Below are 20,617 nucleotides of genomic sequence, written 5' to 3'. Positions count from 1 at the left end.
CCGAGTTCGAGGGATGAAACGTTCGAAAAATTCACTCATATTTTACAGTGCAAAGAATAATGACCGACGGCTTTCTATATATAGATAGAGCTTCACCGCGACTCGAGTTATCCCTTCGCGTCAGCTCGACCAATGGGTGAGCCGATCATAAAACAAGAGACAGTCGCACGAGCTACGTTGCTGAAGCTGCTCCGGAGCTGGGGGAGCCTTCCTCCACGATTTACAACTGGAGAACAGCAAAAACAACCTGACGACTCAATCCTCGTACTGCAACTCCGCGAAACTTCGCCCCGCGGGACCTGCTGCGGCACAACCATAACATTCGATATACTATATACCGAGACCTTACAGTGCGACTGCAGGCCAACCGCGAATGATCGGTGCCGGGTGGATGAAATTCAGTTGAACCGAGAGGAGGAAAAGAAATAGAAAAAAGTCGCATGGAAACGAATGTATAAAAATTCAAAAAATACGAAGAACAAAAAAATACTCGAAAAATGGCGCGGGTTAGAAGTATACGTGTGTAGTTACATACACGCCGCGTCAGCTGGCCTCGGGAAATATATAAAGAATTGTATGAAGAAAAAAAAAAAAAAAAAATGAGAAAAAAAAAATCGCTCGGAAATATATTCGCGAAGTTATGATTTAGGTCGGAATCGTGACACGGGGTGCGCAGGGCATTGCATATCCTATATGTGCGGATTGTAATATAGAGTACTGCATATTTGCGGTGCAGCTGAAAGGCGCGCGCGGTTTTGCTTGTACGCTGCAGCATTATTTGCTTCGAGCTTTGGATAGGGTTATACGGTTGTGCCGAAGTATCATGCGATATATAAACCACCTACTACGGTGTTGTATATAAATATAAATATGTATATAGGTATGTACACGAACGTATTATTGACTTAGCCCATAAGGTGGCCTGTAAGAGTTTTGTTTCTCACGTACTTACAGATATAAAAGTTTTGCAGCTCTTCAAGAAGCGAAGCAGCGGTATGAAATCGTGACCAGCACCGAGATTCCCTCGCCTATATATAAGCTCGTTTACTCACCATATCGCATTAAACAACCGCACAAGCAATTATTATTCCTGGTTTTACACTCGTGTAATGCGCTATACGCGACTCTCTACGTACGGTATATATATATATATATATATATACATACATAGGTGTTCAAACCTGATTCCGTTGGTGCAATGAGGTGGCATGCAGACCATACCTCGAGCATCTTGATTATACCGCACTTACCGTGTACCCCCTAACTTCACGAAAGTCGTGAATCCGCGCTGGTGTTGAACAGATTTTGCCATAATCGCAATAAAGTTCGGTGAAGTGGCGGTTCAATATCGACTTAGGTTTATCGTATACGTACGATTTTTTTCTTCTCACGTCACTCGCCAACATCTGTTTCGACGCCCGCGTGAAACGAACGTGTGTACCAATCGAAGGAATGCCTGTAATTTTCTCACTTATCGTATGCCCGCAGAGATTTTTGATAGTGCGCGGAATTCATTTTTCAGCTATGCGGAGCGAAGCTGCTGTTACTTCGGTCTGGCCGGGGACGCAGTAATATTTCAGGCTTACTGTAATCCGAAAGATAGTTGCACAGGCGCTGCAGTTACAGTGGTGTTAGGTGACAGGAACTCCCTAGAGGCATCAAAAGAGAAGCACGATTTTGGATTTAAATCCGTAGGTACAGCAATCCGCTTAGCCAGAATCTTGTTAGAACTGTCGACGAGTATAAGTAGAGGTTCAAAGGTCTCGGCTCAGACCTCGGTCGTGTACGACTACAAGGGGTGCGGAATCGAAGATTCAAGATGGTCGCTACCGCAAACAAAGTTCCGTTACGAGAGCGATAGTACGACCTTTGTTATTTATTAGAAAACGTACGTCACCGCGTTATATTTAATGCTGGGTCTGCTGATCTGTCGTACATTGTGCGGTATAAAGCGATCATCGAATATACGTATATTTTCATATCAACGATTAAGAGGGCGGCGATCAAATGAGTTCTCTCGTTTTACCTTTGGCTAGAATTCTTCGTTTAATCTCGAGCTGTTTATTACAGCCGGTCGCCAGCCTGCAGATCAGAAAATCTTATTATTCGAGGAGATGAAGTGGCCATTACGCAAGTTTTAATCTCATACAGTGCGTAGATAATGTTAAACGCTACATTGAGTAGCGTGGTCGTATAAAGATGGTGTGAAAGAAAAACATTAAAGATGTTGAAAAAATATAAAGAAACGCTTTTAAAAACGTTATGTGGCGTAATAAGAGAGCGTTAAAGTTTTTCCCCCGTATTAAAATCTCCCTGGGCGCGTTATTATTATAACCACTTAATAGAGATTCAAATCTAAAGAGGCCACAATTTTCACTCTGTTACACAATCACGGGAAAAGCGTCGTTTCGGGTTGTTAATTCGGGAGCTGTTTTTTTTTTTTTTTCACTCCGAGAAAAAGACGCGAGAATAAAAATACGTTCGCATCTCGCCGTACCCGATTCCGAGGTCGCCTCCAGAAGTATAATTCAACTATGAACTATTTGTACCGCCTTTGGCGGTGTTCTCGTTTGATATTTTCTTCAAAATCTGAACATGAACTGGTTAGTGACGCCATATTAAGCTGACTAAATGGCGCCCCTTGTAGTAAATTGTCGTCCAGGTGAAGTGGCGGAGTATAGAGGCAATAATGTCTGTTGAGTGTATCAAATCCACGTATGGGGTGGATGGAAAAAGAGGGATAGCTGGTCGGTTCTCCTTGGGCATACAAAAGCGTTGACTAGAGTTTAGGCAACGTTTAACTAACTCGGAGTAAATTTAGCGCGAGGTATATTGGATATATATAGATATATATATATGTATATATGCATACGTACGTACGCCGTATTATGTATAAGGGTAGCTGGCAGAGCGTGAAACGCCAAACTAAACGGCGTTCAAACTCCCAAATATGAAAGCTCTTATGTACCACTATACCTACTGGCTGCTCCGTTGCAAAAAGGGCATAATAGGCCCGCGTGTAGTCAGATAGGTGTATATAATGAGGTTAGAAGGGTCCCTCGACGCATCTGCCCCATTATACTGCCTCGGGGTACTCCTAGGACCATTAATTCTCGCTAAACGACAACCATTTTGTACCTTAACTGGATTGCCAACTCACTAACTGGTTTTGACGACGCTTAATATACTCCACAGAGCTGCTGTGACCGAGCTTATAAGGCCATCGCCATCGCGGTAAAGACCCACCCTTATTATAACTGATACACCCCTGTGGACGAGAAAACAAAAAAAAAAAAAAAATATTGGATTATCACCGCCCCCAAAATCATAATTCCGCCAATTGTATAATCGATATATCTGTTATTAGTTGTAAAAGACCACGGTTATACCGGATCGACTCTGAGGGGCGAGAAATCTCATTTCATGAAACGGCTAATAATCTTACTCTTTTTCAAATATCGCACCGCCACACGTTAAAACGCACGCAGTATTCGAATCGATTGTTGCAGCAAATGAATTCTTGTCGTCGCCTCTGAGACATTTTGTACAGATTCAATACGACGAAAGTATATCTGTTATTTTTTTGTTGTTTTTTTTTTTTTTTTTAATGAAGCGAATGTATTTTTTCCTATAGTAATTCTCAAAACGATCCTAATTTGCGATAAGCTCGAGACACACGCGGTCATTCGTCTACGGTATTATCTATACAGTATATAATATAATACTTGTGAAATAATGTCACGGCCTACATTTATCGGTCTAAGATTACATTTTTACGAACGTTTTTTAACGAAGATAACGAGACAAAATTAATAGCTTAGTTTTTGAATATATATACTCATCGTGGTTAATAATATAACGCAGCAGAGCGAACGTTGATGATATACAGTAAAATCGTATCAGAGGTCGACCGCAATTTCAGTGGTGATTACGACCATAAAATCATAATCAGTTGTTAAAAGATTGAAATAAAGTTATTGAGGAAATATATAGTACAAGACGTAGGGTGCGTCTGTGCAGAGATACACCGTACGTGACGTTACCACCGAACATATAGATACTTCTGTAAAAACGGTGTAGGATTTTGCCCCACTGCACTTGCCCTCCTCCCTTCCGCCTTTGATTATAATCCCGAATCTCCCTCGAACTCCCAACGGGTTAAATGTATTATAGGTAAAAATTCACCACGCCTACAGTTTAGGGAAATAATACTCGTCGTTTAACCTCGACAATACCTTCCTAAATATCTTCGTTGTTGCGGTCAACAATACGCCGGTTTGTGCAGGTGCCCGGTGAAATCCTTTTTGAAGAAATATTATGCGGAGTGAACGCCCATCGACATTTGCACAACGCAAAGAAACTCGAATTATACTGCGAAATTTTCGAGGTCTTACCCTGCGCCGCCGACGACGACGACGACGACGACTACGTCCCGCCGCAGTTTAGCCTCGAAGCAACGGCTTAACAACGAGCCACCTCACTTGTTTCGGGATTTGCTGATTTCTTCGTCCTCCTCTTCTGCCTTCGCCGTTGCTGTTCCCGGTGAATTTTTTCGGATTATCTTGTCAGCAGCAGCAAGATGTTACCCTACGCTTCCTATATTACATTGTGAAGCGACCTTTTCTAATTCCGCACGTATACCTACCCTCGATATAACGTGGAGTAAAAACCGAAAGATTTCCCGCTGTTGTAGGCGTGCCGGAGGTATGCAGAGATAAACTGAAAATTCTTTTTTCCAAAAGTTAATCCTAAAACATCAAACAGGTCCTGAAGGATTTTAACGCTGCAAACAGGATTAGCCGGAGATAACCCGCGGCTGACTTCGAAAGATCCCGTAAGATTTTTCTATTTCCATTTTACCTGCCGCTAATATGTAAACTTGACTCCGGGATTATTGTCCCCATTTTCTTCTCCCAGTTTTCCCCTTAAATTTGTCTCTCTTTCCACACCGAATTCAGTGCACAAATTTTCCAAGTCCTGACCGGGCAAGGAAATATTGGAAAAAAAAACAAAAAGGGACGATTCGTATAGCCGGCCAATCGGGACGAAACGAGCCCCTGATTCCAGTCTCGATCCTCCAATGAGAACGGAGCTGAATTCGACACGGTAATCGAATGTGTAAGAAATAAACTCGGTTCTTTTTTTTTTTTTTTTTTTTTTTTTTTTTTTCTTCACCGTGACGCGCAGCATCCTCCCCCCAACTCGGTTCGCTTCCCCGTGCAGCACGGGTAGGTTCCGTTTCGTATTATAAGGATCAGAACCAGATGTATCCCGAAGTTAACGTGCCGCGACGAACCCCATTATGTTTGTTTATTTATTATTAATAGCAAATTCATAACAATCACATAATGGAAACCCCGCTTACGATTTCCATTGTTAATATTACGGGGAGAGCTGAACGATGGGCTGCTATACAGCAGCGCGGGGACTCGATATAATAAAACCCAAATATGTTATATCGTTACGGTTAAGAAATATCCGTGTATATAACTGCCCTTCGAGTAGCACTTCGAGCGTGAATTTTTTACGGGAATTTTCTGCGCCTTTTTCAGCTCACGATTCCTTTCATCGTCCTGCGGTTTGACGACGCAAATGATAAATACAAGGGACGTTTCGCGTCGTGATCGCGGACGTCGAACGTCTCGAAGCGGGCAGAATTATTTCTCTCAGAAATCCTCTTCTTGCGATTTACGTTTAACGAATCGATATCCATCCCCGAATCGGAAAGTATGAAACGAAATTGGATATAAAGTAAGAAATTCGACTCGGTCTTGGTCTCCTACGTCGAAAACAAAGGATGAAACGAGCGTGTTCCTGTACACTAACCACCGTGCACGCGAAAACGTGCAGAAAACTGCATATCGCGTGAAACGAATAGCGAAGTACGGAAACTGAGAAGAAGTAAAGAAAAAAGAAATGAGGCGCAACGGTGAATTCCGTGTGATCTATCTTTTAGATTCGATAAGGATATTCGACGTACACCTACCTACCTACCTACCGTTAAATTTTCAACACAAAAATCTAAACCAAGAATTTCGATCTCGAGGAAAACAAGTTAACGGTTTCCAGCCGGATTTACAAATTGGATTCACAAAGGTACGGTGCTCGTCAATAGGGACGCGTGTGAAACAAGTGGAGTCGAATCCTGCCGAAATCCTCACTTAAGTCGGGTCGGTCTCTCGCCGGTGCACATAGATAACTAAGAGAACAAGAATGACGGAAACGGAGAGGGAGAGAAAGAGAGAGAGGCTGCAGCCTACACAGCCGCATCCTAGTTAACCGTGTATAACTGTTAACCTGGTAATCCGGGCTTAAGAGAACCCGAGATGAGAAGGACCTGCTGTCAAAACTTGTCACCGTGTTACACGGCGGGAACTTACAGGATTACAAAGTCACCAGTGTCATTGGCTTTTTCGCTACATAATCCCCGTTCGTTTCCTCCTTTTCGAAACCTCCGAGTGAAATAGGGGTGCAACGGAGGAATAACGCGTGCATACGCCACGCGGGTTCGGACGACGAGAAAATCATCAGCTTTCCGTTCGTTCTTATGTCTGCATCGTTTCGTTTTCATTTTTATTATCATCGCCGTTATTTTCTCTTTTTTTCACTGTACTCGTCGTCGTTCACGTTCGATTGGTCATCACATCAGCTGCTTGTCAGCGGTTAACTCAAGGGTGCAAATTCATGGTCGTTCAAAATTCAGGACAGGAAATTAGACCGCGTCCTCACCCCACGGAGAAATGTTATACTCGCGAAGCGTGAGAGATACGATTCTCCGGAGGGTGGGCCCTCGGAAGGGGGAGGGTGGGGATGGGCCAGGGAGGGTGAAATATCCCTACCCTCTCGCAGCGAAGCTTTCGTCGCGCATTGGAAACTGTATAATACAACGTACGTGTACCCGCGATATTATACACACATGTATATACCTACTCGGAGAGATGCGAGCACGAGGGACGGGTAGTTGAACACGTCGCGCGCGGAGTCTATACCGAAATTACCAACGTTATCGGCGAGAAAAAAAGATGGAAAAAAGGGGGATAGAGAGAAGAGGGAAAGACAACCATTGTAACGTGAAATCTACGGGTGGATGAAAAACGAAAGGAAGAACCCACGGTCATGACTCGTGTGTAATATACGACATGTATATATACATATACATATATAATATGCGAGATTGAGATGTGTAGTGTGCGTGTATTACAGCTGATGTTATAGAAGTGTTTTGAAAATCTCGTTCGTGAGTGATCGAGATTATGAGTAATTAATAATTGCATGCAATACCACGACGGGCGTTTGAATATTACAAAAATTATAAAGTGATTAATGTTCATTTGTTTCACGATTATCGCGAATAATGATCGTTGTTATAATTAAGGTGATAAGAATATCGTAAGAGAAATGTATGAAATTATGCATACATTTATTCACTACGCACGTATACAGATGTACGCGCGAGTGTACGGGCGAGTTTTTTTCAAATCATCTGAACGTATAATTTTAATTGCCGGCGAGCAGATCAGCTGGGAATTAATTATGTTGATTAAACGGGCTCGACTCGAGTCGATGCTTTCGCGCAGTGTTTGTTAGTTATCTTGTTTTCAACTAATTGTAAGTGCCGTAGGTTCAAACGGGGAGATATATATATATATATATAAAACGCGAGCTTATGTGTAAAATATATAACATATAACATAATATAATATAATATAATATAACGATCATACACATGTGTTGTAACGAATATCACACGTCATCCGACACGCATAAATAATGACGGCGCGAAAACGCGCGGTTCACCCGTTTTGATTATTTATTATAATAAATACAACCGTCGTACAATATTCCACTAATATTCGACCAACGCGTGCGACATGAATTAAAGAATTTGATCGGAAGAAAAAATTATTTCTCTTTTTGTTTTTACTTTTTGGCACAGCTGAATGAATTGAATTAGTGCGAAGTATAGTTATCTCCCCGGCGGTTTTGCAGGGTTGAAAAATACCCGTAATAATAATAAACTTATGATTTATGATAAATATATTCAATTGTTCTAGCGAATCGACGACGTAGTCTATTGTTTGAAAGGATGGATAACGTATCGTTGGACGGATTGAAGAAGAAAAAAAAAAAAGAAAATTTAAAAATTAAACGTTGTCTCAATTGGAGATAATCTCTGAAATATCGCCTTTGTTCCTTCTGTTGGACATTGTTAAAACGAATGGTAATAATTATTATTATTTTTTTTTAATCATATGGTTAAATGGCGAACGATGTTTTGTTGTGTGTAGTGTGTGTTGTTTTCCGTTTGAGCAGCAGTTAATTGGCAGTGACTAATTACTTCATTTTATCGCAGAGAAATTATCGCCATATATTATATATAATACCGACCGCTCGCTCGCTCGCTCGGACAACCCGCGACCATCCGAGCCGTGCTGCTCATCAAAGCAAAATTATAATATACAATACCCACGTATACGTATAAGTCTCTTGCGCGTCACACGCGCGCTCAATTTGCTCTCATTTATTCATCTTCACGCACGCGCACGTGCACCAACACACGGAACACGACGACACGCACACACGCCCGCGCGTAGAAATCAACTTATTACTTTTTAATCAAAGTGTATAACGTCTCCGAGAATCGTTGAATTTTTATTGAGACCCGTACCGAGATCGATATTGTTCCGACGAACGAGTTCATCTCGCTAATTACAGCGTAATTAGTGTCAAGGATTTTCATTCCGTTTCGCGTGTAAATGGAGAGAGAAGAAGAAAAAGAAAAAGAAGAAAAAAAAACAACGACGACGAAAAGTCATCCGAGTTTCCAAATTGCGATATTTCTTCGTTTCCTCATCTTGATTCGATTCGTCGCGGCGCGTACGGTACGACGATGATAACAATAGCAACGACGTTGGTGAGTACGTACATACACACAACGACGAACAAACGCTCGTATACCCGGGGGTGAAAAAGACAAGCGATTCAATTTGCGAAAGCGCGCGGCGTACCGCCTCGCACCCGCCCTGCGGCTCCGCGTCACGGGTACGGAGAATCAAGATTAAATTCAAGATTCTTGACTCAGGTAGCGTCGCCGGAGCGACGTCGTACTGTATAATATACATCACCTACGCTGACTACTTGCGGACTGCGACTCGCTTCTAACGTAAGCTTAAAATTATGCGTCCGGTACGCACTAAGGCTTTTGTTTGCTACAGTTGTATGGTATATAAACTTTATTCGTTTGCGAGTGAAATGAAAAAGGCGAGTTGATCAGATTTTTGAAAAATTCACCCACGTTCTCCGCCACCGAATCGATTTTTCGTTTCATCGGATCATTTATTTTGCATCTTAGCAAAGCAAAAAAAAAACTGGCTGAGTGCACAAATGAAAATTGGATCCATTCAAAAATTGCTGTACCAGAATTTTTCATGCAATATACATATATATAAATAGTTATCACGAGCGTACATATGTTTGTCAACAGAATATTCTGATATGACGATATAAATTACGAAGGAATATATAATATTAGCTCGGTATCGCTGAGTTTGCAGAATAGATAAAACGTTCCTTCGGAATGTAGATAATGTATACACAGTCTTAATTTGAACATCCGACAATGAAATGAAATAAAATAAACCACGGAATCGATCGGTCGAGAATCCGTACGAATAAAATGAAAGTAGGTATCTTCGGCTGACTGGATATAATTACCACCTACTGCCCACTTTTTCCAAAACTTACCAGGCGACCCGGAAAAAAAGGGCGTAAATTTTCCCGATGCCCCGTATAACCGAAAGATTTCAAGCAAAGAGAAAAAAAACAAAAGAGATTCGTGTCGCTCATCTGTTTCTCCACCACGCCCATGGCGTCCGCATGGGTCAGCCAGAAATTTGACCGTCTGCAACCGGCGAAATATATCACCACGGTATACATATATTTTCCGTGTTAAAATTCTTTTCTTTTTCTAAACTCGGTCTTTTTTTTCTGTTTTTTTTTTTTTATACACTTTTCAGTGGTCAGCGCTTGTAGTTTGGGTCAAAGTGCCGAAAAATCGCTAATTGCCCGGGTGCCGGTCCTCAAACATTATTCATTATATCTTCGGATCTTTTTGCGCAGAACTCGGTGTATATCATACGGAACATTGGAACGAAGATCGTTCGGGGTAGATAACGATCGCGGAAAGCTGCTTTCGAAATGTCTGAAAAATTTTTACAGAAAAAAATCGGATCGTTCGACGACAGTTCGAATTCTTTTCAAATAAGACAAAATCCTACTGTACAAGATAATTAGGTATATCAGACATAAATTGCATTCAACTTTTTTCCCTCTCTCTCTCTCTCTCTCTCTCTCGCTGTGAAATGAGCCGATAATTTTATGAATGCCTTCATTATGTGTGATCGGAAATCGCTGAAAAGTTTCGATGTCGGTGAACCGAAATCGAAAACCTTTTCACTTGTAATATATTTATGTACGTGTTAAGCTCGTTTTACTTTCGTTTAGTTATTCGACGATGTGACCTAATCGAAGGGTGGTAGTGGTACTTTATAGGGGGGTCAAAGAGTTTATCGCTTTTGCTTAATTATCCGAGCTAGCCGCGATACATACATACGATACAAAACGTTACGGGCTATAATGTAACGATGTAAGTATATAGTTACTCAAATTTACACACATATGTCTCGCATACTTTCGATACACGTGTGTGCCTCTACGTACATCACACGTTGCATGTTTTTCAACCGAGTAATATGTATCGAACTGTATCACATGTACACACATACTCGCGATACATATCATATATATTCAATTTTATTCAAAAGTTCGAAAAGTTGACTAGTAGTTATAATTCGAATTGCGAATCACCTCGTCAATTGCGTCATAGAATTACGAAGTTGATGTCAATAGGCCATTAAAAAAACGTTGTATAGTAAATACAAAAATTTTTTTTAATAAATATAACGTGAACACCATTTAATAATTACTTGTAATATCGTACACATTGCCATGCAGCAGTGATTAATTAAACTGAAAGTGTTAATTAGATTATTATTATTATTTTTATTTCTCAATCAACTTAATGACTTATCAGAGCAGCTGACACGTAGGTACATGTACATGTACGATCTCGTATACGATCCTATAATAAATGGCCCGCACGAATTACGTCAATTGATTTTAGACCAAGTATTTTTAATCAATGACCAACGGACGAACAGCCTTCGCGATTTCGCTCACATTTCGGAATCGTATAGCAGATGCGCGCTCCTGTCAACGGCTGTAATCCGATCTACTTAGAAACATAATGAAATATCCCCGTACACCGTACAACGTCGTGTGTTCTCAAATTGACGTTTATATCAACGAGCTTTACAATACATTTATACACCCTAAACGCTATTCTCTCGTTTGATCCCGGCTTATACACAGGGAACATGTTCGCATTGTGTCAGGTTATTCACGGTTGGCTACTCTTGCGTGCTACCGTATGATTAAAAGTGTAACGCTTAGAAATTACTCGAGTACCCCCCACCCGATTCTAATGCCGTAATCAGAGTAACAGCCATCGCCATCGGCGTACCTAACTTTAAATAATAAATTGATACTAATTTAATCTCGACGTGATCTCCTTCGAAGTTATCTCTCCGCGATCGCAGCTTCCGAAAATTCATCCGTATAGCTTGTTTTGGAAACGGAACGAAAAACTCGTTTGTTCTCTTTTCAATTTAACCAACTCCTCTCCGCACGTGGCGCGTGAATTTTATTACTTATAATACGTATATCGCCAAGGAGTACTATTTGTGGCTCCTGTTTAAAATTAGATAAGATATAATCGTTCACGTATTCAACGTATGGTTGTAACACTTCGTTCAATGCGATCCGAATAAAAGATGGATTTATAAATTAGTTGGATAAATATTTATTTACTTACGTATACGTATTCATATTCGAGAATAGATACAATACCGACTATATACGTACGGTTGTTTATCGGCGGAAATTTTATGTGCTCGTATCTTTGCAAATAAATATTAATACATATATGTGTAATACGGTTGTTGCACAACGTATGTTGTACGATAATACGAAAATCTTCAGAGCACCGCCCTTCGATGAGATTTTCTTTTTCACCGGGTATTCCGTACGTACGTGGGGGCCAAAAAGTTTGGCCATTTAAAAAAGAAAACAAAGGTTTGACACGGTCGAAAGTTCTTCGGTATCTTAGGCTACCCCATAATTAGCTTTGGGTATCCTTTTGAAGGATCGTTTGCCGTTATATTCGTTTTTACTTGTTTCCCTGTTCCTTTTTTTTTTTTTTTTTTTTGCTTCTTCTTCTTTTGGCTTGTCGTTTGCGAAGGACAATGAGCTGACCTGTTTTCCGGAGATCGAGCAGCCCGATGCCGCGATGCCCGAGATGATCATCTTCAGAAGTCAAACGTCAGATGTTATTCCGAAGCCGATATCTTTGGCGGGGGTTCCTCAGAAGTAACCGCAGTTGACTCGAAAACTTAGAAAGTGTAGTTTTCTATCTACGAAAAGATCTTGTAATGCTTGAAATACCCTGGTAGAATTTATCTGCGGGGTGGTGTTCAAAAAAGGGGGCACCATTGTTCCTCAAGCTTTATATATATATACATATATAGATACGTAGACACACGTACATACCATATCTGCAGCCGGGTCCGACGTCACGTAGAAAACGTACGAATCTCCAGCTTTCTCTCTTCTTTTCCTACCTTTTTTGCTCTCCTTTTCGTCTCTCTCTTTCATTGTCCACCGTGTCGACTGTATACGACGTAATAGCGGAGTAGGTAAAACAAATGAGCGAGCGCAGGAATTTTTGAGTTTTTTTTCTTCTTTTTCTTCATTTCTCTTGTCTTCGCTTCTCTTTTTCTTCGTACTTCCGGGCTTATAATTGAAATCGACCGCTAACACGGTACTCGTACAACTCGATATCTCGTCCTTCGTTCGTCTTCGTTTTTTCGATCTAGTTATTATTTTATTTTTCTCTTTTTCTCTTTTTTTTCTCTCACGTAGTCGGCCGGGGAATCAACTTCGTTATGGATTTTCATACGGCCGATACCACCACTGTTACCGCTTTCGCACTATGTTACATTAAAAAATATAATTAATGTACGGATTTCCTGCGAACGGGGCGTGAACCGACGCCGTTGGGGGGAACGAAGAGTATAACCCTTTTTTTTTATTATGAATTGATTAAAAAATCACGGGGTTTCGCATTATCGAAATGACTTAATCAACGAAATTGCCAATCATTTTACCACCTTGACGACGGTATTGCGTGCCAAACGGTGAAACGATGGGGCGAGAAAAAAAGTACACATGTATATATGTACGGGTATCAAGTATGAAAAGGAATTAACGATATGGCGTGCGATTATCTCAGCGTAGGAAATAACGTGATAAAGAACAAGTATCCGACGAACGATCGGTATCCGAAATCCGTGTACGGATACGCGTACAAGTTTCACGTACACCTATATTCGACAACATCCACACGAATATACGATGGTGTATAAATAAAGGGGGTTGTGCGTGCCGGGCGTATAATTTTATAATTTGCGATGACTCACCCTCGTTGCGAGAGAGACGAAAATTAATCCACGCGTTAGATCAACGCGGTGTAATATACGTAAAAATTAACGGGAACACGATACCTCCGCTTTTCGTTCTGCGGGTATGGAAAAAGAAATCATTCATACCTCCGTCGTGAACGTATAGGGTCTATTGTTGTTTTGTGAAAGGTGATTTTTGTGCAGCGGATGAAAGGGCAATTAATCGTTAAAGGGACAGAGATTATTAGCTCATTAGGCAGCGAGCGGAGTGTTGTGTCCAATCAAATGCATTTGATGTTCGATAGTGCTGACGTCACGCCCAGATTCCATCGGTTTGGCTTACGGGCGGTCGCCGGAGCAGTCAACGAGTTAGCACCTCTCGGGCCCACGTTTTAGAATCAAGGCCCATTCTACTTTCGGCTCACCGACAATACGGCATTGTACTTAAATCAGATTCAATTTGGGTTCCATTGAAAATTACGCTTAATAAATTATTTGGGCAATTCATAAATCCAAGAGGTCGGACCCTCGGTGTCGATAAGGCGTAACTTCGACGGGGAGCCTAATGGACTTTGGTCTTTCTCGCCGTTCGCTCCCGACGGGTAAATATATTACAAATTAGTGGGCCGTTATAAATGGTCGATTCTTAGCGGTTTCGTTTTCATTTTATTTCATTTTTATTCTCTCCTTCTTCTGGTTATTCCTTTCTTTATATCTTACCACTCCGCGCGACCGTCTGAATATCAAAGGACCGTGAACTCGGTGCGTGTGCAACATCGCCAAGCTCTTCAACGTATTGTATGCGTGTGTGTATATATATGTATATGTATATATATCATGACACACCGTAAGACCCCCTCGTTTCGAAGCCGAGAGTCCCGTAGGAACACTAACTCATCCAGAAATTGTTATACGCGTGGGTGAGACGCGTGTATAGAAATCCCTTGTATACGAGTATAACCTGCCGGCCGCATACCTCGACCCTCCCCCCTCCCCCCTCACATTCAACTACGATTCCACCACCATTTCAAATTTTCTAATCTCCCACCGACTTTGAAGACAGTTTTAATATCGCTGTTTACGAGGCTTGGTCAAAATACAATCTATCTTGATTTTCATTTTTCTACCCCTTTTTTTTTCATTCATCCAAAATTCTCGATTCATCTTCCTTCATTTTCTCCCTCCGGTCGGAGCGCGTTTTCATTCATTGCGGCGAGACAGGAGAGACTTTTTCTGTTTTACCGCGCTTTCGAAACCCCCGGACAGGAGCGAAAGGAGACCGATCTCCTCTTTCCGGGAGACACGGGGAATGCCCCGGCGGATTCGGGGTTGCCTCTTTTTAAAAATAATCGATCGGGCGAAATGGCGCGATATTAACGTGACGACGGCCGAGTGGAGGATGGTTTCGTGAACCGAGAGGGCACGCGGTGATACAGCAAACCGCTGCAAGCCGACCCCACGCACTGCTCTGTATCACGACGTGGTGTATAGCCAGGACGGAGACCACCCATTAGTCCGGATTGTTGGGGTTCCGAGAACTTCTGAGAGTCTGGAGCGGCTGCAGCATTCGGAGTTCTGTTATAACGCTCGGCACGGTGCACCGTGCAACAGTGCACGGCGGAACCGAGTGGGAACGTCTCTTGCAAGCTAGAATATTACCGAAGCGATACCCTAGCAGCGGTATCTAAACCACGCGACATATACGTGAATCGCTTTTGCCCCTTCGCCACGCGATCCTCACGATCGTCGTCGTCGTCGTCCGCTTCGTCGTCGTCGTCGTCGAACGATCGTCCCGAATTATCTCCTGTTTAGCTGCGGGCGCGGTGAAAAGCGAAAAATGATCGTCAGCCCCGAATTATCTCGATTAAAATATTGGCCGACATTTTCGACAACGGTTTTCCCGACGATATACATACTCACCCTCGAGGCGAATTCGTAAAATGCAACGTCCTCACGCCGATCGGACGACTGGTGTGGCCCCTCGAGAGACGAGCGAAGAATATGACGTGGTTGAAGAAAAAAAGAGAGTGCAACGGGGAATAAGGAGGAAGAAGAATAAGAGGAAGAATGAAAAAAAAAAAAAGAAGAGAGTCTGTGTACAAGAGACACGGTTTATGGTCCAATCAACAGAGTATTCAAACATAGTCACACCTCGGCTTCGGATCTCCGCGCGGGTACAGCCTCTTCGAGAATGTTCGGACGTGCGACCGTTGGTTCGGCGATGAATAAAAATCTTTTACTCTCGTCAGCGAGTTTTTGTGAAGATATTGCGAAAATTAGCGTCGCTCGCCGATCGGGAGAAAGGTAAACGACGAAGCGGGTCGAACGAAGGGGTGGATCGGTGGAGGGTCGTCGATATTTTCGTCGGTATCTGTACCAGTTGAGAATTGAATGAAATTTTTATCGAGTCTTGGCTTCTTAAAACCGATAAATATGACTTTTTATTGAATATATTGCGCTCCGTAATCCGGCGCCTGTAGGTTTCGGATACAATGTATCAGTCTACCTCGAAGTAGGAGTACAAATGGTGCAATCAGTGGTTGTAATCTGGTTCGAGAGGCGATAAGAGGGAGTCAGTCAATTTATTCGGTACGGGTACAGAGTAAACGATCGAATGCAGAATAGCGGGTTCGTCTCGAACGAGCCGATCGTTAGAAGAACGACCACCGTAGCCGGGGGTTAGATAACCCTCTTTAATCTCCGTACAATGGCGAGCCTTAAATTAACCTCGGAACATTTGCTTCGAAATAACTGACGGAGGCTTTTCAGAAGCCAGCCCGTGTAATAATAATACGCTTTTGGTGTCGTTGCGGCAAAAGTACTTTCTACTGAACTCGAAGGTTGCTAATGGTGCGATCTGTCATATCTCGTGTCGTATAAAAATAGATGGAGAGTTTCATTTAGCCGCGATATACAACCGCGCAACGCGCAACCACCAATTTCAAACGACCCTCGGCCCAACGGATCTCGACCGATTCCAGTTATTTCGCTGACAATGGTGTGATCCCAAAAATTAGTGACAACGATAAAATAGGATCCGAGAATACCGAACAATCGAGCATAAAATTATCAACCTTCGTTCGCCCCATCGAGGACTTCGAATCGAGAATCGTATCCTGCCGCGAGCTCGAACTCGGGGGGGGGGGGGTATTAATCCTAATCTGAATTTTTATCTTCCAACCACCCATGCCGTCACACGCGACCTCCGCACCGCCGAGGCGAAGTTGGTCCACGTTGGGTACGGGTGTATAATGACGCGATGTATACTCCTCGAAATCGTTGAATGCGATCGTGTACGCGTATACGAGATTTCCTTGGCTCGATTCGAAAAGTATTTTAGGACCATTTAGTTGAATGCCCCACAAGTTTATGGGGTCCTCCCATAGAGGAGTCAAACTTTGGTACTATTCGGGACCAGCTAGCGGGGTGGCACAAAGAAAACCACTCGGCCAGGTGTTGGAGTGTCGGACACCATTACAAAACTCTATATCACTTTCGGCGCGGGGACAACCCCGGTGTATATAATTTATATTTATAGCCACCTTAATTTGACTCATTGAGCCGATTTTTATGGGGATAAATTAGTTTTTATTAGCTAGAAGCTACGCGACCTGTAATCGTAAATAAGGAGAATTTAATTTTTTTGATCGCTTGTTTTTTTTCTTTTTTTTTTACCCGGAATGGAAATTCATTTTTAATTCGATCCGAGGCGAGGGAAGAGGAAGGAGAGGGAAGAGTGAAGAAACGAAGAAGAAGAAAAAGGTGAGTTGAAAATCGCGTGCGCTTTCGGTACATAATACCGATAATTCCGGGCACTTCGCAACGGGGTTCGGTCTGTGTCTGAGAGTGTTCGATTTCACGTCTTTTGAAAAAAGTTCAACAATCGTTTTTGGTTTAGCGCAAGCGATATACCTCGAAAGCGAGGTAAATTCTTTCGGTTGTACTCTGAAGAGGATTTAAACAACTTTGAATTGTGACGGCGAAATAAGGCTAACAATGAATTTGCCATTGACTTTTAAAAGGTAGATATTTTACAACCGTAATATACACCCCGTATTATAGTTGAAAGTGTACCGAAATAGATTTTTCGAGATTTTCGAAGGGCGAACCGAAGAGAAATGAATGGCCTGGAAAAGTGACACTCGGTGTTTGAAGGACCTCACGCCTCCTACAATACTGCAATTTTAGGGGCTGTGGTGTTAGGTCTTGCATTGTCCCGGATGAAGGATCAGTTTTTGACCGAAAAGGCAGAAAATATCTTCCCCTGCCAAGCGACTTCCTCGGAAACGAGAATTCTACTATAATTGCGATTTAAGTATAAGCATCCTCGAAAAATTCAGCAGCTGCACCGACCGCACCACAAAAGCGACCTGCGGTACGAACCACTTCAGAAAATTCCACAGTACATAACCGTGTACGTTCCATTTTTCAAAATCCGCAAACTCGATTCCGTTCGATTAGTCGCAATTGGAATTCAGCACCCCCGCGGTAGAAATAATCGAGATCCAAACCGTATGTATCGGGAAGAACAAGACGACCAAAAAATTATATCAGAAGTACCTTGCACTTCCTTTCTTCGCGGTTCGTTACCGACGTCATTCCGTTCCCCGGAGGGACGTACTTCACGGCTATGATATATCGTATATATGAAATTCTTTTCTTTTTTTTTTCCCTCTTCTCAAAGTCAACATTCCACTATACACACGAGTTAGGGGAAAGACACGTACGTACATATCCGAGCGTGCAACCGCCCGGTCAATTAAGGCGACAGCCGGCGCGACGCGTTCCTTCTAATAGAAGATATCGTTTAGCGCCTCCGCCCCCGATACCCACATAATGTACGTGTATATAACATACATATATACATATATATATACAGGAAACCGAACCTCCGCGAACAGTTTTCATCCTCGCGTCGTGTAGTTGTAAGAAAACACGGTGGGAAAACACCAAACATTCTCGCTTCTTCGCTACCGACATCCGACGATAATCACGGAAGGTCGATGATTTTGCGCGGGTACGTAAAAAAATAAATATCCAAGTCAGACGTAAAAATACGGCGTTGACTTCACGCAATTTTCCAAAATCTCGAAACCGCGCGCGATTCTATTCCCGGTGGCGAGCCATCGGCGCTAAACGGCGTAGATAAAACATAAGTAATCACGATCACAGGGGGAAGTGAAACATGTGTTCGGTAACCGAGCGATTCTCCCTCGGTCCCGAATCTCCTTTACGCATTAACTGCCCCTTCCGAACGGATCGCTGCTCGTCGATACACGGCGTCGAGATTTTCTCCGCTCTCGGCTGTCCCGTGGCGTCAAAACCTTTCGTGACTCCACCAACGGCGTTAGCGGTGTTATAAATTGTACGTATATATAATTTACTTTCAAACTTGACACCGGTATGCGAAGCGGAATTTATTCCCGATCGGCATGAGCGCGCGTATCCCTGGGCTCTCGTGGTGCGACGGTAAGTTCGACGGTGTTATGTGGAATAATAATGAGAGAAATATGTTTCACCGCACTCCTGTTAATATCGTCTACTAATAACCAACGCTAATGAATCATTAGTAAATTAAGGAATGATTTATAAACATATGGATCAAGGATTGTCACGTATATGTAACGCGAGCCCCTTCCGACGTCCGACTGCCTCGTACGCTGCCTCGAGCGACGTGTAACGACGACGCAGAGAAAAAATAAAAAAAAGGAAACGGATTATTTATGTAGATCGTTTTCAAGTTCCTTGTCCGATATAATTAAACATCCGTAAGACGTGCGTCGCGAGGAAACGGTTGTAAGTTTTTTTTTGTTTTTTTTTGTTTTTTTTTTTCACCAATTTCCAAATCGCTAACTATGGCTACGAGATGAAAGAAAAAAAAAAAAAACAAAGTTACACTTCGACGATGAGTGCACCAATTGGCGCAGGTCTCGAAGAATCTGTGGCGCGAAACACGTTCGGAAGCATAAGAAGGTGATTCGATGATTGATTAATTCTATTGCTAGGGTATTCGTACATCTGTGTACGTTGTAATTATACGCGTAGATAGAACGGGTTCACGTGTGGATGTACGCATATCGCGTTATTAAACGCTTTCCCTATTAGCCCCGTATACGTCTAGGTATCGTATCGTACGTACGTACGTAAGTACGTAATATGCCCTGCGGTGACTGTAAGACGTAAGAAAGTTCTCCCGGGGTATAATAATTCGGAGTGTTGTAAATAGCTCTAACGTACACTTAAACGCCCATTTCCTTCGAAATCCGCCCAAATCGCTTAGCTGTAGCTTGGCAAAGCGTTCCAATTAAGAGGTATGCGGCGCGCTCCCGTCATCCCCCACGGCCCCCTTTCCTACCGCATCTTTTCCATTTTTTTTTTTTTCTTCCTTTTTTCTTTTTCTCTTTCTTTTTCTCTTCTTTTCTTTTCACATTTATTTTTATTTATTTTCCGATTTCTTTTTTTACTATTTTAGCCGTACTTTCTCTCTTTCTTTTCATCGCGTTCCACGCCTCTCTGTCCTCCTCTTTTCTCTTTTCCATTTTTCTTTTTTTTCTTTTCTCTCTCCTTCTTCTCCTACATCGCAGGAGAATTAAACAGATGAGCATCCCGCGGTCTATTAGTGGTGCCACTCTTGTCACATGAAGGAGGATTAATATCTCACGCTGATCTTTGTTGAACGCGACTCGACTCTCGGTCGACTAAAATCCTCAACGACGATCTTGTTTTCATCTCATCTCCGTCCCCCTGTTTACCCTACACGCGATTAACATACGTATACCGTTTATCCAAATTACCGTTCTTCAAAGCGAGGAAATTCAAAGAGGGAAGAGGAGTGGAGGGAAATCGAGAAGACCACCTCGGTCGGCCGTTCTGACCTTATACGCACGAAATATCGTTCACAGGTCATAAAGTTATATTCCGACTCAATTCCAGCCTCCGCTAGGAATCATTAATATGGTAATAAATGATCGGATCGAACGGCCAATCGAGTCGTTTGGTACGGAATTAGTGCTACAGCTCCTCGGAGGTCAACGAGGAAT

Source organism: Athalia rosae, chromosome 2 (assembly GCF_917208135.1).
Source record: "Athalia rosae chromosome 2, iyAthRosa1.1, whole genome shotgun sequence".
NCBI classification, from domain to species: domain Eukaryota; kingdom Metazoa; phylum Arthropoda; class Insecta; order Hymenoptera; family Athaliidae; genus Athalia; species Athalia rosae.
Note: the sequence above shows the minus strand (reverse complement) of the source record.